Source organism: Sus scrofa, chromosome 9 (assembly GCF_000003025.6).
Source record: "Sus scrofa isolate TJ Tabasco breed Duroc chromosome 9, Sscrofa11.1, whole genome shotgun sequence".
Taxonomy (NCBI): Eukaryota; Metazoa; Chordata; class Mammalia; order Artiodactyla; family Suidae; genus Sus; species Sus scrofa.
In genome coordinates this window covers 99,489,040-99,502,861 of record NC_010451.4, presented here as the reverse complement: position 1 = coordinate 99,502,861, position 13,822 = coordinate 99,489,040, and positions in this window count along the sequence as shown.

Genomic DNA, 13,822 nt, shown 5'->3' with positions numbered 1-13,822 from the left:
ACTGGTATGGCCTGCAGGGGAGAATTTTCCACTTACCCAAAGTTCCTGTCAGCCTTCCCTTCCTAGGAACATCAAAATTACCTACAATCTAAATAAAAACAATACATTTGCAATGAAATATCACAACTTCAAGACATATCTTCTTACTCTACTTCCAGATTATTGACTGTAAACTGGTTTATGTAGAAATTCTGAAGGTGGCAGTGACTATTACTGAGTTTTTATTATGCATCAAAATCATGCTAAATATTTTAGATGAATTATCACAGCTTATCCTCAATACACTTTTATGAGTTTCCAATAGTCAGTGATTCATCAGCATTCATTCTATCTTTTGGAGACATTCCAGAAAATTATAAATTTTAGCAGTGCAAAATTGTTCATTTTCAAAGTGTCAATCAGTTGAATATTAAAAAATAAAAGAGAACATTGGTAAAAATATTTGTGTGTGTGTGTGTGAGAGAGAGAGAGACTAAGAGGTAGAGACTAGGATAGCAACTCAATCTTTTGTTCTGTTCATTTCTGCCACATTTATTAACTGAAAAGACTGAATAATTGCCTATGATCTTACTCAAAGTGCTAACCTAATATATTCACATTATAATAAATAAAGGAGATATTGTATCATCCTTAAGACCTGTCATTATCCCAGTAAAAAATAAGTTATAATTAAACAGAGTAATTCATATGACCATTTATATAATAGAAAAGATCATCCATTTAAAAGCCCAATCACAACAAAAACTTTTTCTAGTGGGAAAATATGCTTTTCAAAATGAAGTATAGTAGTTGTATACTTTTTTCTGTATTATTCGCTATTAAAATTTCATGATCAAATTATTCAGTACTTTATAAGCCCTAAATGTCCAATATCTTGAGTATTTCTGTAGCTAAATTAAGGTGAAAGATTGAAAACTTTCTAGATATCTTTGTCAACAAGTATATCGGTTTGGCTTCACCATTTTTTTTTTTTTTGTCTTTTTTTTAGGGCCAAACCCACAGCATATGGAGGTTCTCAGGCTAGGGGTGGAACAGAGCTCTAGCTCCTGGCCTATGCCACAGCCACAGCAATGCTAGATTCAAGCCTTGTCTGGGACCTACATCATAAATCAAGGCAACACCAGACCCCCAACCCACTGAGCGAAGTCAGGGATTGAACTGGTAATCTCATGTATACTTGTTGGGTTCATTAACTGCTGAGCCACAATGGGACCTCCAGTTTGGCTTAAACATTTGACTGCTACAAGGAAAAGTCACTGCTCTTCACAAAAATATTTTTTTCTTTACAAATAGAGAAGAATATTTGTCTATGTAGATCACTTGATTTACTAGATTTAGAAGAATTACTGATACAGATTTCCTTAAATAGGACTCAGTTTTGAATAATGTAAGAAGTTCTTTGGACAAATTTTTAAATAATTGAAAAATAAGTGTATGGATGTACATAAAGGAATAAAGCAAAGATGGTGGAGCTAAGGTGTGGCTTTACCCAACAGATCACAAAGAGACTAAGCCAGCAGTCCTTTTGAAAGTCATAGTTTATACACCTCTGATTCAAAGATGGTCTGAAGTGACAGGAAAGACTGAAAATGCTCATCCAGATCAGATATAGTTAATTACCCCTCCTTATGTGGCTCTTTGCAGCTCTTGAGAGTTGGGAAGCAGCCTTTCATGTATCCTTGAATGGGAAAATAATTGCCCTATCCATGAAGTTCATCAGAGAATTTTATTCTGCAGCTTGAAAAATTGAGTGAGCAAATATAAAACATGATAAAGATTTTGAATATTACTTGTTTTATTTTTCCACAGCTTTCTGGTAAGTATTTTCCTTTCTTCTACTTTCCAGGAAGCAAATGAGTCTTTACATTTATGTACCAGCTACATCAGGACCTTTCTTAATTTTCTCCTACAAAATGAAGATTTAATATGCTTTAATTTGGCAAAACATCTTATCTTACACTTGAAGAACTGACAGCACTTTTTCCTTTGCAGTGAAATGAGCAGTGGCACATTTCTCAAGGATTATTAACATGTTATTAAAATCCATACTTTGAAGAAAAAAAACTCCATCATTTTAAAGATTCAACATATATACAATCAAATGGATTTTGGACCTCACTTGAGCATGATCCAATTATTTTTATTTGGTACTGATTCACTGATTGGTTCCCTGGTGACAAATTCAGGAGAAGGGTGGAGGTTCTAAACAAATCCTAGGCCTTGAACTCTTATCTTCCTCATCAAAGTAAAAGCATCACTACCATCATCAGTGTTGCCACAACTCATAGAGCCCAAGACTGTCAGTACATTGCTTTTCATGAGCATCAACTACTTTGAAAGACAAGAATGGAAACAGGTCAATGAACTATTTATCGCAGATTATTTAAATTTCTTTCTCTACAGACGCCTTTATACAACATCAGCAGGCATTGTAACCATACTCTTTATAACAATGTGGGCTGACATTTTTGTCAATGATTTGGCAAATAGCCATGTCTGAGGACTTTGTCATTTTCCATGTTCTGCAGCTCTTCTGGAAATGTGAGTAGATTTTGATCTTTCTACTTGTTGCCTACAACTTATGCTTGGCAACTTTAGAATGTTGTACTAGGGTTAAGAGATGCAAATGATAATAAAGAAATGATTGCATGGAAAATTACAAAGAGCAGAAGGTGCATTATCAGTTATTTGGTATAATATTTCTGCTTTCATAGTCACCTCAGAAAGATTGTTTTCAATCATTAAAATATGTCCTTCCTTAAATTCCTGTGCTTTGCTTACTTCCTGTTGTGTCACAAAACATTTACTATAATTTTCTGTTTCAAGTAATTTATCTGAATTTTTTTCCTAAGTTTTTTTGGCCATGTCCACAGCACATGTAGGTTCCTGCCAGGAATCGAACATGTGATGCTGCCGTGGCAATGGTGGATCCTTTACCTGCTTTGCCACGAGGCAACTTTCTGAAATTTTTTTATGAAATATCACCCTTTGGAGACATTCTTTCTTAACTCAATCTTGACCATTTTTTTCCTAAGATAATATTTAAACTAAGTTGGGGGGAAATTTAGAAAAGATACATGGTTTTACCCTTTACAGCAGCAGGACTTAAGTTCTAGACTGTAAAGGGTCTTTCCTTTCCATTAGAATACATATTGTTAGGTAATCCTGGTTTCTTTAGCCAACTATGGCAGAGAACACAGTCCTCTAAAAAAGGGAAAATGGATCACATTCTGTTTTGTGTTTCATACATATAGCATTATAGGACAAAATATTTGTTTTTTTGTTTGTTTGTTTGTTTTTGTCTTTTTAGCTATTTCTTGGGCCGCTCCCAGGGCATATGGAGATCCCCAGGCTAGGGGTTGAATCGGAGCTGTAGCCATCGGCTTACGCCAGAGCCACAGCAACGCAGGATCCGAGCCGTGTCTGCAACCTACACCACAGCTCACGGCAACGCCAGATCGTTAACCCACTGAGCAAGGGCAGGGACTGAACCCGCAACCTCATGGTTCCTAGTCGGATACGTTAACCACTGTGCCATGACAGGAACTCCAGGACAAAATATTTGTAATTGGTTTGTTTGGATACAAAAATCAAGAATAATTTAGTCTCTTAATTTTAGCTGTCAGGGTAAATACTGAAAACCCTAAACCAAGATGTCACCCATTCAGAAGGGTCTTTTGAAAATCTTAACATACTCAAAATATATTGATGTAACATCCTTTCATTTAATTGGGAGGGAAAAATTTATTCACCTAAGATATGGACAAGTATCTTCTGATACGTAAAAGTCTATTCTCTTTTTTTTTTTTTTTCTGTCTTTTTGCCTTTTCTAGGGCTGCACCAGCAGCATATGGAGGTTCCCAGTCTAGGAGTCCAATCGGAGCTGTTGCCGCTGGCCTACGCCAGAGCCACAGCAACACAGGATCTGAGCTGCGTCTGCAATCTACACCACAGCTCATGGCAACGCCAGATCCTTAACCCACTGAGCAAGGCCAGGGATCGAACCTGCAACCTCATGTTTCTTAGTCGGATTCATTAACCACTGAGCCACGATGGGAACTCCTATTCTCTTTCTATTAGGATATTTGTAGACATGCTGATCTAAGAAAAATATAAATGAAACTTCTTTAATTCTTAAACTAAGTAGAGCTGAATGATGTAAAGTAGAAAGTATAAAAGAAATGGATGAGAAATTACAGATTCACCTCATGGTAAAACTTTATAACCAGTTGATGACTCAGATTTTTAAATCCTTATAGAGAAATCATTTCATAGCATTTAAGTATCAGGAAAAAGATTTTGACTTAATGTGTCTTTAGTGTTATTTAATCAAAAACATGTGTATTCAGGAGTTCCCATTGTGGCTCAGCAATAACGAACCCAACCAATATCCACAAGAACATGGGTTCAATCCCTGGCCCCACTCAGTGGGTTAGAGGATCTGGCTTTGCTATGAGCTTTGGTGTAGGTTGACAGATGCAGCATGGATCTGGAATTGCTGTTGCTGTGGCATAGGCCAGCAGCTGTAGCTCCAATTTGATCCCTAGCCTAGGAACTTTCATATGCCATGGCTGCGGCCCTATAAAGCAATATATATATATATATATTCTTATATATATATTTATGTATATATATTTATATATATATTTATGTATATATATATTTATATATATATTCTACTCTTTATCATTCCTCAACACATTTTCTTCAAATTCTATAAATTACGTACATTAGGAAAGACAATCCATACTCAGAGTTTAGTGAAATACATTAAAAATACCCAGTAAAAATATGGTACTTTCATTTTAAAATGAGAGAATTTTTATATGAAACATATATTTGCATATGTGTATGCACACGTTGAGGTGGTAGTGGGCTTATTTGGGGAATGTATTAAATTGTGTGACTTTTAGTTTGCCCTATAGAAATTGTTAATCATAGGCATGGATGACTTTGTGGTCTATATTCCATAGGAAAACTACCATTTTGTAAATCACCACAAAATTATAGTTGTTCAAAGCTTAAGCTTAAAAATATGTAGTATTTGCAAAGGGGTTAACATAAATTAGAGAATCTGTAATATCTTAAAATGTGTTAAGGCTTACTGTTTCTGACAGGTACATAAAGAGGGAGAACAATATATAGAGCTTTCAGTCCTCAAATAAAGGAGGTAAAGGGAGCATTGCTTCAGGGGGAAAAAAAAGTATCTATAGGAAAATTTGTTATCCATGAAAATTTACTCTTGAGAAAGTGCTAGATAATTGTGCTTGGATTTTATGTGTGCAGAAATCTGTACATATGAACCCATTATCAGTTTCTCAGCTACACAGTAATTATTTTTCGAGCTGGAGTTTGTTTCATGTGTATTCCAGCTGTTGGTTAAGTGTTTATGGATGAAGTTCAATGTATTAGTGGCTCTGTGGCTGCTCCCTCTTTGTTTGCTTCTTCTGGCCCATTTACCAGTCTAACAAAACACTTTACCTAAATAATCACTTTCTATTACATTTTTCTGTATATACTAACAGAACTACCTATGATTGTTTTATGAGTTATTTGCAGCAAACTGAGCAAATGAACTAAAAATGAGTTACTGTTTAATATTGGTATGAAACATGTATTTGCATTTTAGTTTTTGTGGCTTAAAGATAGCTGCATTTTTTAACATTTGTGAAAATAAAGACTTTCATTATATAAAAAATGATTTTGCTTTTCATTTTTATATTAAAACACATTTTGCATGTGTTTGACTTCAACATTGTTTGATATTGCTACTATAATGGTATGTTAACTACTTTGGTCTATGCATGAGTTATTGACATATTAACTCCTATTTTCTATTCCCAAGTGTTCTCAGATTCTCTTAAGCTTCTCTGAACACATTGCAGAAATGCTCTATTTTGCACTCATGAAGGAGAAGTGTGACATAGCTAGGAAAACATAAATGTTTTAAAGTCTTCTTTCCTTGCCTGTGTGAAATTTGAGTCAGAAGCCTCAGCATCACCTGAGAATTGATTAAAAACACAAGAATCCCAGCTTCTAACCTAGACCTACTGAATCAGAATCTGTAGTTTAATAGGATCACCAAGTGATTTACACACACAAGAAAATTCAAAAAGCTCTGATTTAAGTCATACTTAAATTGGACTACCTGGTTTATTTGACCTGTTCCTGGTAATAGTTTAATTTATTAGTAGAACAACTTAAGAGAGTAAAGCTACATAAGCATACTAAGAATAGAGGAAACCCATCAGACTTGAAAATTGCTATAAATATTCTGTTAAGATTTGTCATTTGGCCTGTCAAGCTCATAAATGCTATTTTCAGATGGTAATAAAACTAGTCTATACAACTATAAATGTAATAAATTCATTGAGTAATAAAAAAATAAAATTAAAAAAAATAAATCTAGTCTATATGGCAGGATAGAGGGTAAGGTGGAACTAAGACTATACTCTCCAAATTTTCTAGAATGTATTATTCTATCTGCTTGACAATATTCATGACAAACATTTATATTTACTTCATGTAAAGAAGAAAACAGGTCAGGGGTAGGTAAGGGATAGTAACACTGGAGATATCCCCTGGAATTTATCTGAAATGGAAATTATCCCCTTGAATAAAGGGACTCTACAGAATCCAGTAGTTTTATATATTATACAAAACCTAGGGCATATATTAACTGCTACAGAGATTTGCCCTGGGCCAAATAATGGGCTAGATTGCTTACCTGCAAGATATCTGGTGTGGGATGCAGAGCAAGGGCAAGGAAGTAGAATAGAAAGATGAGCACTTATTTCTAGAGTAGAATGAGTATCTATACAGTGATAGAAGAGTCAATAAGGCCTGTGTGGAAGAAAAAAGTGAGCTTAGAACTATCTTAGCTCAAAGAGCCAAGTCAACAGCTACTGTTCTGCTCTAATCCTACTTTCAGGCTACACAGTTGAGGATTACAGTCTTTATGGAAAGATGGGCCTATGTAAAGAGAAGAGTAAGTAAACAGTGGTGGGTAGTTTTATAAACTCCACCCCCTCAGTATTAAAGAAGAGAATTTAGTTATTGGAGACCTCTGAGGAACTGTCTCAAAATGGAAATATGGATTGTAAGAAATTGTTACATATCTTCAGCTTTTGGTATAGACTAAGGAGCAACATTCTCAGAATTTTCTATTTGTCTGAACTAGTGTGAAACATCAACACATGTTAATGTTACATATTTCCTCAAAGACATGTGAGAAATCATTAAAAATAAAGGTCCTATAAGATTGTGAACACTATCTGTATTGACTATTAAGTTATCTATGTCTCTTTAACATCCCCATTCCCTTCCCATCCCAGCCCTGTCACCAGCATACATAGCATGTTTATAGAAGTATAAGTAGGGATATCATGGAATAATCAACTAAATGGACAGTTTAGTCACTAGGATACAGAAATTTCTCCTACAAATAATTTCTTGCTGAAATGTGTTATTTTGCTACATTATTTACATCTGTTGTGTTATTCCAAAATATTTAGCTCTGGTTCCCATTAAAAATGAAAACATAGGAAAATCTTGAACTCATCTTCACAGACATGCCAAATCTATAGCTACATATGAAACAATTTCCTCTGAAATAAACAAAACAACTACCTGAGGAATGCCTACACATAGAGCAAATGAGAAAAAACCCACATCGAACTGGGAAGGAGAGGCTGAGACACAAATCTACCATGAACTCCATCCCTGACATGGTAACTAACATTCAGGAGGAAACTTAAAACTCTGATCTTCTCCGTGAGGAGTGAAATGTTTGAAGGCCACATCGGGCTAACTTTTAAGCTCTGAACCTGAGAGATGAGATTCCAAAACATCTAGCTTTGAAAGCCAATGAGTCTTATATCCCTGAGATCCACAAGAGTATAGGAAACTGGGAAATGACTCCTAAAAGGCTCAGAATCACCTGTTGCAGGGCCAAGAACAAGAGGTATCTATACTATATATGAAAGAGGCTCATTTTTTAACCTTAAAATGTCAGCTTGAGGGGGAGATGTTTAACTTAACACACATAAGCGGGCCTGATGGGATACTTTCTGGGCACAGAGGCTGGCAAACACCATCTTCAAACTCTTCCCTTACCTTGCAGCAACAGATGGTCACCATCTCCCCCAACCCCATGAACACCATGCTTATGGTGCCCCCTCTGCCTTACTCTAGTCAGAAAATCCCAGTTTTTGTATTTGCTGCACTAATTTTGGAGGCTGCTTCCCAGGGGATACCCTTTGGTCACTTGGAGGCCAGAGGCGAGAGGTCCTTCTCTTACTTATTCTTGTTGGACAGTAACAATTGGAGAGACAGTTCTTGGCCAACTACCATGTCTGGGAGACCGCATGGACAACAGACTGAAAACATCCCCAGTCTTTCTGTGAAAGAAGCTTATAATTATAAGCATAATTGGGGAGTTCCCGTCGTGACGCAGTGGTTAACGAATCCGACTAGGAACCATGAGGTTGCGGGTTCAGTCCCTGCCCTTGCTCAGTGGGTTAACGATCCAGCGTTGCCGTGAGCTGTGGTGTAGGTCGCAGACGTGGCTCGGATCCTGCATTGCTGTGGCTCTGGCATAGGCCGGCGGCTACAGCTCCGATTTCACCCCTAGCCTGGGAACCTCCATATGCCGCAGGAGCAGCCCAAGAAATAGCAAAAAAGACAAAAAAAAAAGTAAAAAAAAATAATAATAATAAGCATAATTGATAACTAAAGACAGGTGATCTGGATATGGCTCCTTGATGGCAGTTGCAAAAGTCAGGGATCTGTACAAGTGTATAAGCTCCTTGCTGGGAGATACCAGTGAGCTATAGTGAGGCAGAGGGAGAGCACAGAGATGTTCACCAGCCTATGTTCCTATCTTATACCATACATGAAAATTAAGTTAAAATGGATTAAGGACTTGAATGTAAGACTTGAAATCATAGAACTCCCAGAAGAAAGTATAGGCAGTAAACTCTTTATCATCAATCTTGCTGAAATTTTTTAAAATTTGACAACAAAGGCAACAAAAGTAAAAACAAACTATATCAAACAACTCTAAAGTTTCTGCAAGGCAAGGGAAACCAATAAAATAAAAGGCGAGCCATAGAATGGAGGAAAACCTTTTCAAACCATGTATGTAATAAAGATTAATGCCCAAAATATATAAAGAACACATGAAATTGAATAACAAAAAAAATATGACTTAAAAATGGGCAGAAGATCTCAACAGACATTTTTCAAAAGAAGACATACAGATGCCAATAGTTATATGAAAAGATGTTCAACAACACTAACCATCACAGAAGTGCAAATCAAAACTACAATATGATCTCACCTCACAACTGTTAGTATACATACCACCAAAATGACAAGAGGTAAGTGTTGGTGTATATATGGAGAAAAGGGAACCATTGTGGCTGTGGGAAATGTAAATTGGCATAGACACTTGGAAAACAGCTGGAGGTTCCTCAAAAAATTAAAAATAGAACTACCATATGATCCAGCAAATCCACTACTGGGTTTTTATCTGAGAAATAAAAAAACACTAATTTGAAATACATATGCACTCCCCATGTTCATTGCAGCATCACATACAACAGCCAAGCTCTGCAAACGACTTGAATGTTCATCAAAGAATGAATGGATAAAGAAACTGTGGTATGTGATATACACAACAGAATATTATTCAAACATAAGTGAAATCTGGCCATTTGTGATCTTGAGGGCACTATATTAAGTGAAATAAGTCAGACAAAGACATACAATATGATCTCACTTAACATATGGAATTAAAAAAAACCAAGCTCATAAATACAGAAAATAGAACTATGGTTGTGAGAACCAAAGGGTGAGGCTGGATGTGTGTGAAGGGAATGTGTGAAGGGAGTTAAAAGGTAAAAACTTCTAGTTATAAAATAAATAAGTCCTAGGCATGCATGTACAATATTATGACTGGTTAACAATAATGTATTACACATATGAAAGCTGCTAAGGAAGTAAATCTTAAAAGTCTTGGTGATAGAAAGCAATTTGTAACTATTTACAGTAATAGTTGTTCACTAGACTTACTGTGGTGATCATTTTGCACTATATATAAATATCAAATCCTTATGTTGCACACCTGAAACTAAGATAATGTTAAACAGTCATCTTTAGATATCTGTAAGCAATTAGACCAGGACTCCCACAAATACCAAAATCCAGGGATGCTTAAGTCCCTTAAATAAAATGGCATAATACAGTTGATCCTCCTTGTCCATTAGTTCTCTGTCCCCAGATTCAACCAACCACGACTGAAATCCAAGTTTGGTTTAATATATGGATGGGAAACATAGGGATATGAAGCCACAAATATGTGTAAATTACATATTTTTTAAAAATGTATTCAGCTCTTCTAAGAAGAGTAACAACAAGGATAGATGAAAATAAGTAAAATAAGTATGGAATGAAGGAGCTAGTTTGACTCAGTAGATATAAAGTTTAGCATTTGTTGAAAATAGGAAGAGATGGAAATACCAAATATATATAACTCAGTAAATGTGTATGACATTACATTTGTATGAGATATAGAGGTATCCCATTTTTCCTCTGTCAGTATAACACAGAAAAATAAAACAAAACCAAACAAAAACTATACTGTACACCAAGTCTCTTGTTGTCTACAGCTGTGGCAATGCTTGACCCTAAGTCTCTCCAATATAACAAGGGTAGATTTTGACACCAACACCTATATTTTGGACTCCTTTTCTCCTGAATCATGTACATTAGGATTCAGGTGTAGTGAACCTTCTACTCTGTTTGCATCATGTACTATGTTGTAAACCTAATTGATCTCTCTCTCCTAATCTATCACTGTGTTTTAAATTGATTTTAAAATTAAATGATTTGATCATCTAAAGTTCTCAGATTTTTTTATTCTAACATCTGGGTTAGTCCCTGGAAGTATACTTGGAGGATACAAGTATATCAAGGTAATATGTATAACACAAAACTCCACAGTTTTTATACTGGGGTCAAAAAAAGTTTCTGTTTTTTTAGAGTAAACTGGCATGCAATATTAAAAAAATATTCAACAGCTTGCTAAATAAACAAAAAAGTAACAATGTATGGAGTAGAAAGCCTGGGTATTAAGTAAGTTTCTTTTAGCATCTGTTTGATCATAGGTGCCTGAAATCATTTGACTAAGAAAGACTTAGGCTGGTTGAAAAAAAAAAATAAAATAAATAAATAAAGGGAATATAAGATCTGTGTAGACCAAAGGTCATGAACAGTTAGTAAGGTCTATCATGAGAAACATTAAAAGAAAAATCCCTGGATATCTAGGGAAAGGAAAAGTTTCTAATGTTAATGATGAAATGGGCAAGTTGATGTGTGGGTTTAACTATTCACATCATTAAATAGAATAAACCGTCATGGTCAACTAGTTTAATTCACTGTCCCATTGTAGAAATATTTACAAACAAAAATGTTCAAAGTTCATTGTATACTGATATAAGGTTCACTTCTAAACATTAAACTCCATGTTTGACTCATTTTTACATACATGCTGAATGCTATATTTATCACTGTTGAAAATGTGCCTTAGATGCTAAAACATGAATTAACACAATTCTTCTACAAAGGATCAGATAGAAAATATTGCAGGCTTTCCAAATCAAATGACCTCTGTGGCAGTTGCCCCTACTCAGCTCTGTCACTGCACCACAAAAGCAGTCACAGACAATACCCAACAAATAGATGCAACTATGTGCCAAGAAAAACTGGAACACTTTGAGATACATATTTTGAATCAAGATGGCCAAAATTAAGACAATGAGAAAGTACTAAAGGCAACATGGGAAAATCAGCAAAAAATATACAAGGGAATCCTCATAACATTATCAGCTGATTTTTCAGCATAGACTCTGCAAGTTACAAGGAAGTAGCATAATATATTTTAAGTGATGAAAGGAGAAAACCTACATCCAAGAATACTCAAGCCAGCAGGACTGTTGCTCAGCTTTGGCAGAGAAATCAAAAGTTTTACAGACAAGCTAAAGCTAAGAAAATTCCAAACCATCTTTACAACAAATGCTAGAGGAAGTTTTCTAGAGAGAAAAGAAAAGGTCACAACTAGAAACAAGAAAATTATGAATGGGAAAACTCACTGGTAAAGGCAAACAGCAACTATATGCCAAAAAATGGACAACTTAGAAGAAATGGACAAATTCTTAGAAAAATACAATCTTCCAAGACTGGACCAGGAATAAACAGAAAATATGAACAGACCAATCACAAGTACTGAAATTGAAACTGTGATCTAAACACTTTTAATAATAAAAAAAAAAGTCCATGAACAGATGGCTTCATAGGCTAGTTATATCAAATATTTAGAGAAAAATTAATACCTATCCTTCTGGAAGTATTTCAAAAAGTTGAAGAAGAAGGAAAACTCCCAAGCTCATTCTTTGAGGATACCATCACACTGATACCAGAACCAGACAAAGATTAACCCCACACACACACACACAAATTACAGGACACTATCATTGATGAACATAGATGCAAAAATCCTCAACAAAATACTAGCAGACCAAATACAGCAATAAATTAAAATACACTGTCAAAATACAGTACACCATGATCAAGTGGGATTTATCCCAGGGATGCAAGAATTTTTCAATATGTGCAAATCAATCTGTGCAATACACCATATTAACAAATTAAAGAGTAAAAACTATACGATCATCTCCTTAGTTGCAAAAAAAAGCTTTTGACAAAATCCAACACCCATTACTGATAAAACCCCCCAGAAAGTGGGCCTAGAGAGAACCTACCTCAACATAATAAAGGCTATATCTGACAAACTCACTGCTAACATCATTCACAATGGTGAAAAACTGAAACCATTTCTGCTAAGATCAGGAACAAGACAAGGATGTCTTCTCTCACCACATTTATTTAACATATTTTGGAAGCTCTAGCCTTGGAAATCAGAGAAATAAAAGGAATCCAAATTGGAAAAGAAGTAAAACTGTCACTCTTCACAGATGATATGATATTATACATAGAAAATCCTAATGATGCTACCTGAAAACTACTAGAACTCATCAATGAATTCAGTAAATTTGCATATTCAAAATTAATACACAGAAACCTCTTGCATTTCTATATGCTAATAATGTAAGATCAGAGAGAGAAATTAAAGAAGCAAACCCATTTACCATTGCACCATAAAGAATGAGATGCCCAGGAATAAACCTACCTAAGGAGGTAAAAGACCTATACTTTAGACGTTAGAAGATGCTGATTAAAAAAAGTGAAGATGGAGTTCCTGTCGTGGCGCAGTGGTTAATAAATCTGACTAGGAACCATGAGGTTGTGGGTTAGATCCCTGGCCTTGCTCAGTGGGTTAAGGATCCGGCATTGCTGTGAGCCATGGTGTAGGTTACAGACGCGGCTCAGATCCTGTGTTGCTGGGTCTCTGGCGTAGGCCAGCATCTTCAGCTCCAATAAGACCCCTAACCTGGGAACCCACATATGTCACATGGGTGCAGCCCTAGAAAAGACAAAAGACAAAAAAAAAAAAAGTGAAGATGATACAGACAGATGGAAAGATAAATGATTTCTTGAACTGGAAGAATTAATATTGTCAAAATGACTATACTACCCAAGGAAATATACAGATTCAATGCAATCCCTATCAAAATACCAATGGAATTTTTCACAGAACTAGAATAAATTTTTTTAATTTATAAAGAAATACAAAAGACCCTGATTAGTGAGTAATCCCGAAAAAAAAAAAAAGAAAAAAAGAAAAAAACGGAGCTGGAGGAAT